Source organism: Stylophora pistillata, chromosome 9 (genome assembly GCF_964205215.1).
Source record: "Stylophora pistillata chromosome 9, jaStyPist1.2, whole genome shotgun sequence".
NCBI lineage: Eukaryota > Metazoa > Cnidaria > Anthozoa > Scleractinia > Pocilloporidae > Stylophora > Stylophora pistillata.
Genome location: NC_142527.1, coordinates 23,413,579 through 23,421,332, shown reverse-complemented (window position 1 = coordinate 23,421,332; position 7,754 = coordinate 23,413,579). Strand labels below are relative to the sequence as shown.

The window sequence follows — 7,754 nt, the reverse complement described above, 5'->3', positions numbered from 1 at the left end:
TGGGGGGTTTCTATAAAATGTGAGGGGTGCAATCGTCTTTCATCATGTACTGTATAGTTTCATGTAAATACTTTTACTGATCTACTTTTAGAAGTGGTGCATTTTTATATCTCTTTTTTTTATGAGCATCACTATGGTAGGTGGGTGAAAATCATTAATTTTACGTAAGAGCGCCTCACCCGCACAAGGGAGTTAAAAGGTGAAACCTCGATCCAGCTACACTGACTTTTCATCCACAAAATATTCTAAAAAACAAATGTGAATGCATTTTTAAAAATAGTGTAGCCTCATTATTTCAGCAAACAGAAATTGAATTGAACTTGAATTGAACTTGAATTGAAATTAAATTAAACTTGAATTTTCATTAGATTTTCATTGAATTTTTGTTGAATTCTCATTGAATTTTCATTGAATTTCATTGGATTTTCATTGAATTTTCATTGAATTGAAATTGAACTGAAATTCAATTGAAATTGAATTGAAATTGACTTTTGGTATTGTATATTGCTACAATTGGCTTGCCATAGTGCATTATTTCTAAATTTTGATCACTTTACATAGAAATCTAGCACTATTTGAGTACTTTTTTTGCCATGTTTTGAGCACTTTTTGGCGATTTTTCCAGCGCAGTCGGAACAAGCCTTATCGTGTTCTCTTCGTCCTCTCCTCGCGCTCACATTTCGCAGTTACCTCTAGCCGCCTAAAAATTTTCTAAAATGTACGCCTGTTCCGCTGGCTTGATAAAGGAACGGGAAATATCAAATGTTAGCAAAATCTAGGTCCCTTATTGATAATTTCTGCCAGCTCTTTAAACCACTTCTCTCGCTACAGAGTGGTAGTGATACAATCCAAACAGAGTCATTCTTGCAAGTATAGTAAGTAGAGGGAGATTTTTTACGCTAACCACGTTTAATTAGTTTTAAAACGAAATCGCTGCAAAGAGATCCAAGCCTATCAGTTTCTTAGTTCATTTGAAATCGTAAACGTCAAAGGGACAAAATAAAGCTTAGAATATCGATAACTAACTTTGATTAGGGTTACCGTGCACCACCTTCAGTGGTGTCTCGCGTGCAAGCGTTGTACCGCGTCTGGTTTAAACTGTATATATCTAAACCCCTATATCAAATTAAAGCTTATAGGACTGGCTATAAGACTATGCCAAAAATTTTGAAAAAAAATGAATTCTCGAATTTTTCACGACTTCTAAATGCGAGCGCCCGAATCACCTTTTAAGAGCTACAAGTCAAAGAGAATTTGTTCGATTGCTCTCAAATTTTGACAGTAGCTAGTTTTACATATAAACAACAAAAATGTGTCTCCGAATTTTTTATTTCTAAATACTTTTTTTCAAGAGCGATTTTTGTACGATCATTCCACATTTTTTTAATCCTATTTCAAAAATTTTCTGTAACTTTTCACTGAAATTGAATATGGCAAATCGAAGACACGTTTTTTAAGCCCTTTGGCCCTGGAAACGGAGGAACACATTAAATAAGCGAAAAACAAAATTCGCTTTAACAGGTAACGTTCAGATGTAATTCAATGATGTTACACCGCATTGACGCGTTGAATATACGCGAATGTCAAAACCAAATCAACTTTTTCCACAATCCATCACAAGCCAAGCCTGGATTTTTTTTCGATAATCTGCTTAGGATTTCTTGCTCTATCTGCTGCTGTTATCAAACTCAATCCTAGAGAGGCTGTTGGCTCCCGCTGTATATACGTTACTTAAATAAAAAGTTCCAAATTTTCACAGTAGTTTTAATGACATTGGAAATGGTGTACTTCTTCTAAAACTCGGCATCTCTTTATATCAGCTGGTATCGCCGATAATAAATCACTATACGTAAAGTACCTTACGGTACACCTTACCTTTATGCAGCTTGCGGGAATGACTTATCAGCCGTTGTCTGGTAGGAGCCAGAAATTAATGCAAATACTCGGTGGGGTGTCTTGCAGACACATTTGCATTCCTCTGATTATGCCGTATTGTTTAAATTTGAATTTAAACAATACGTGTAGAGCTTCCCTTTTGTGAAGCAGTTATGTAGCTAAAAAATAATTGGACGTTTAAAATAATGAGTGACTTAAAGGATCCTACTGTCCTATTGTGCGATATGAAATGCACTTTTGCAGACGTCAACACTCTCGCTAATTATGCGAGCTTATCCCGCTTTCTTGACATTTTCCCGCCATTCTTGGCATGATATATTTTGTGAAGAAAAGACCATGACAATTTCATCATGGTGGAGCGCCATGGATGGGTACTTAGAGCATAAATGGGCAACATGATGAATAAAGCTGGTCGAAAAATAAATGTACTTTTCAAGTAAGTTACAATTTTACGTGGTATTCTTGGACTTTTCGGGAAACTCTTTCTCTATGAGGCTATTCGTTAAGAAACCCACTCTTCGTGTTTTTGTCCACCACACTATCGACGAACTATATGTGCGGAAAAAAACTGAGTAATGCGGATTGGACATATTTTTATCCCTGCACACTAAAGAGTCTATGACAGATTCTCATACATTTCTTTATGAAGAACTCATTAAAGAAAGTAATGGGCTCCTGTCTTTACTAGGCACCCTGCTAGAGAAGACTTGGGTAATTTTCCAAACTTCTGGTAGCCCTCTATTCTCCTGCAGACCCGTTTGAGTCAAGCGCTTTTAAACTCTAAAAACACTATGTTGGGACCAATTAGAGCAAGGTCAATGCAAAAGCGTAAAATGTAAAATATATGTTTTAGGTCGTGTCATCACTGCCTCGCGGTTCACTTCACTTTCACCATCCACCCAAACTTTACCGCTACAATGAACCAATACCACTCACATTTCCAGCGTCAATAGCACTTCTATCTACACAACTAACAAACTGAGACGCTCTGACGAGGGGCTAACGCTTCCCCGGCGAAACGTCAGCTTTTTAACTTTTTACGGTGGCCAATTTATAATTTCAAAATAGTTAACCAAATAGCACACTTCCAACACCAGCAGAGGTCCTAATATTCTTACCATCCTAATTAGGACTAGCAATACCACGTGACCACTTCAACGTGACCACTACTACCAGCGATACCATCATCATAATTTGGATATATCAAGAAAGTTGATATGGTAAACTGGCCACCGTAACGATTACAAAAGCTGACGTTTCGAGCGTTAGCCCTTCGTCGGAGCTATTCGCTCCGACGAAGGGCTAACGCTCGAAACGTCAGCTTTTGTAAACGTTACGGTGGCCAATTTTCCATATCAACTTTCTTGATATATCCAGATTATTTCGTTACTTCCACCGACGCAGCCCCAAACAGTTTCTTTCGAAACTATCAGCCTTGACACCATCATCACCCTTTCCACTATTACTATCATTACACAGATTAGTCACAGCCACATTCGAATAATAGCATTATCGTTTCAGGCTAGTCCCTTACACAGTGTTTCGCGTTTGTGGAAAGGTATTAATTTCATATGAAACCACCTTTTGTACAAGAAAAATAGTTCAGGGAAGTGGTTGCTTTTGAAAAAACAAAGCAAAACAAAACAAAACAGTTATTTCATTGTCTCTTGGTTTCTAAGAGCGTGTCCACAAGAGAACCGAGCAGAACCGGGCAGTGGCGATAAACTTCAAATTACCGATCTGGCTCAGACTTGGCGCAAATGCTATGTATCGTGAGTTAAAATATGTGTGAAAATAATATATCAAAATATTTCATTCCCTGGGAGATGTAGGGTCCCCCCCTGGGAAAACCCTCTTTTCCTGCATCTTTTGCATAATTAATTAGCTAACTTCCCTTACTTCTCCCTTAAGCAAAGACGGTTTTTCTGGTTTTGACAAAGTCCAAAAATAAGGGTACATTAAGGCCCAATATCTCCGATGACCAACCCCCTCTGACCATTACTCCTGCATGGAGAGTGAAAGCCATCACTAGATTTCTAAAATCAGTGATAAGATTTTGGGGCAATTTATTTATTTTCATAATCCGCGCTGATGTTAAGTTTGCATCTAACTCCCGCTTTTTAGTCTGTATCATCAAAATTCCGTAAACCATATCTTTGTTTTATTAACTTAAAATGACTTGAAATTTACAAGAAATTTCCCCGAGAGTATCGTTTAAATATGAACTAGGAAGGATCCTCGCGGTATAGCGCAAGTTGAGCCCCGCCCTTTATGTGAAATTTTTTCGCAGCCATATCTGGATTATTCTCGAGGGAACGCAGCAGTTAATGATGAACATCAAGGGCGCATGTGTAGCTGTTTTTAACTAATTTGAGACAACTTGGTGGCCAAAAACCACGATGTTGCGCCACCGATATCGCCAAAGACGTTTAACTGCTAGATCATATCAGACCAAGTCAGATAATCTCGTTCCAGAGGTCAATCTCTCCTAATTCCTTGCGGGTGGTAAACGTTTCCGCCCGTAAGGAATTCTGGGAACGAAATTGATGCCAGGAGACACGCGGAAGCTTTTACTTATGATCGATGTACACGAACTTTAGCCGGTCACGCCAATTATGACGGACCAAGAAGAAATACACATTGCAGGCTCTACTGCTCTTGGATCGTTTGTCTTAGATATCAATTTATGTTGGTTATTTCTCGTATTGGCCTGCCCTGTTCTCTTGTTATTCCTTTGGAACAAGCGATCAAAAAAAATCCATCCATCCCACACGCTACAGCGTTTCAATTTAGAGAAGAAGATGGAGGTGTTCTTAAGCATATGGAGTTACTTTAACTTCGTCTTCCTTTGGTTGGACATATCGGTGAGAGTATATTGCTACGCTGGATCTGGCAATTGCGTCCTCACTGACGAATCCCCTACCTCACGATCAAGTGCGGACGGATCAGCACTTTTAATAATAGACCCTTTCAAGGTTAACGCCGCCATTTTGCCGAGGGTGCAAAACTGCTGGGGCGAACGCAAAATGTACAGTGAATGTATGGGAAAAGTTGAGAAAATGATGCTCGATAATTTGAGGAAGGTTGACATCGTGCAATTTCTATGAATTACAAACTAAAGAAACCAGACCTACCATTTTACCGATCAAATTTGAGAAATGAAGTCTCGCGAAAAAAGCAGCAAATTAAGATTTTGATTTCTATATATTTGTCTCTAAAACCAAACCGCCGTTTCCGGGAAAATTTAAAAGCATTTGTATGAAAAACTGAAAATAAGATTTCTCACTTCTCAGCAAGCCTGAACCCTTCATATTTAATCGGCAACATCTTTTGCTAGGTATCTTTACTTCGTAATTCATAGAAATTGCAGAATGTCAACCCTCCCCAAATTATCGAGCATCAATCTCCCGAATTTTTCCATACATTCACTGTACATTTTGCGCTCGCCCCAGCAGTTTTGCACCCCCGGCAAAATGGCGGTGTTAACCTTGAAAGGGTCTATTGTCGCAGTATGCTGCTATCTCGCCCTGCTTATCAATGCCGTCGCCCATAAGGACAAGTACACAAAAATGAGCAATTTTTGAGCACAGCTTTCCATGATGAAGTCTCACGATTGATCTACATAGATGCAACCACTGTCACATGGACGGCAAAGTGTGGCTACAGGAAAGGGAACAACAATGGTTTCGTATATGTGCACGATCCTTCGCAGTAAAGCACTATTTGAGCAATAGTGAAAATCAGACCTGAAAAAAATTTCAGGCCAGTACGGGATTCGAACCACTGACCTCTGCGATACTAGTGCAGCGCTCTACCAATTGAGCTAACAAGCCAACTGGGAGCAGCCCATCAAATTTATTCGACATAAACCCGTAGATGATAAATCAAACAACAACAAACATATGAAACATATGTATGAACTGCGGTTATGAAACGTATATGTGCACGATCCTTCGCAGTAAAGCACTATTTGAGCAATAGTGAAAATCAGACCTGAAAAAAATTTCAGGCCTGTACGGGATTCGAACCACTGACCTCTGCGATACTAGTGCAGCGCTCTACCAATTGAGCTAACAAACCAACTGAGAGCAGACCATCAAATTAATTCGACATAAACCCGTAGATGCGAAGGATCGTGCACATATACGTTTCATAACCGCAGTTCATACATATGTTTCATATGTTTGTTGTTGTTTGATTTATCATCTACGGGTTTATGTCGAATTAATTTGATGGCCTGCTCCCAGTTGGCTTGTTAGCTCAATTGGTAGAGCGCTGCACTAGTATCGCAGAGGTCAGTGGTTCGAATCCCGTACAGGCCTGAAATTTTTTTCAGGTCTGATTTTCACTATTGCTCAAATAGTGCTTTACTGCGAAGGATCGTGCACATATACGTTTCATAACCGCAGTTCATACATATGTTTCATATGTTTGTTGTTGAACAATGGTTTCGTTCAACTCATACTGATGTATTTCGTTTACTCTAACTTCGAACGAGAATATTGTGATAGAATTCCATTGGTGATGAAACAATTTTTATCTGTTGGCTATTTAAAAAACGCAATGCAAATCTCAAACAAATGCGATTCTATATCAGGAGGTTTAATCCCGGCTTAACATCGCTCTGATTATTTTAAAATCTTTGATTTCAGTGGTAAGTGATATGATTTGAAAGACGAGGGCTCAAATGTTTTACTTTTTTCCGTTTGGAGACCGCATACGAAAGCTGAAATCAAGGTGCTTCTCTTCTTTTGTTGTACACTTCCCGGCGCGGCTGGAATCAAGATCCCTTGTTTCTACAAGATAAAATGATGGAAAGAAATCGAACTGTGTTGGATTTCACAGCGGTAGTAACAAATGTAGTTTCTCAAGCTGTGTGAGAGGAGAGGAGTCCTTGGGCAAAGAAAAAGAAAAAAACAGGCCCAAAAAGGGAGAAATGGCACCATTTGTCAGGATATCTAGACAACCAATCAGAATATCGGAAAAGCCTGACACAGTTTAGTTGATTGATGCCTTGTGAATAAGACTGTGAAGTCATTTTGCTCGCGCAGAGGGATCCGATACCCGATAAATTCAGTAGAAGGACCCTCGGTCGTTTCCGATCCTACCGGCTCCTGACATTCTCTAAATAGAAACATCGCCTAAGTTATATTTTTATTGTAAACTGCATTTATTTAGCTTTATTTTGATGTATAGTTTGTTAGAGTTTTCTTGAAATTAGCGCACGTAGGAGTTTTCCCCGAAGGACACCCGCGAGGGGGTGGGAAGTAGCCTTAAATGTGTACCGTAGACGACATATTATGGAAGAAATTCCTCCTTCTCTGGCCGAAATTTTTATATTCGCGGATGAATCAGCACTCGAAAGACTGAAATTGACTGGAAACTGCTGACAATCGAAAATAGAGTCTTTCACTGAGATTCTATATAACCTCAAGCTGGAAAACACCCGATCTTTTCAACATCGCAAAATACATAAAACGGCCACAAAAGGGAAGCAAATGTATCAAAAAAAGATCGTTTTGGCCATTTTGTCATTCGGTGTTGTATATTTCGAGAACTGTTAAGTTTTTTCTTTTGCGATAATTAGTACGCTCTGGTTATTAGTTGACGGCAGGGTTGTCAAACGACCGAGAGGCCGTACGCGTTAGTCGGATATTTTTTCTGAAAATTAAACGCTCAGCTTACGCTGGGCAACTTTCCAACTTCAACTTTCATCACAAATGGAAGCATATGCTCGTCAGGAATCTGTGAACTGTTGGCAACAATACGCGTCATCGACTTAAAAAAGAAAGTGTCGGCATCTCTCATCACAAAGACGGTCAAGACAAGATGTATATCTTTATATTTACTTGAAATTT

General features: G+C 39.1%; 1 pseudogene; it reads left to right on the top strand.

The window, feature by feature from the left end:
• Positions 1-4,511: 4,511 nt before the first annotated feature.
• On the top strand, positions 4,512-5,611 carry LOC148723881 (uncharacterized; annotated as a pseudogene).
• The last annotated feature ends 2,143 nt before the right edge of the window (positions 5,612-7,754 follow it).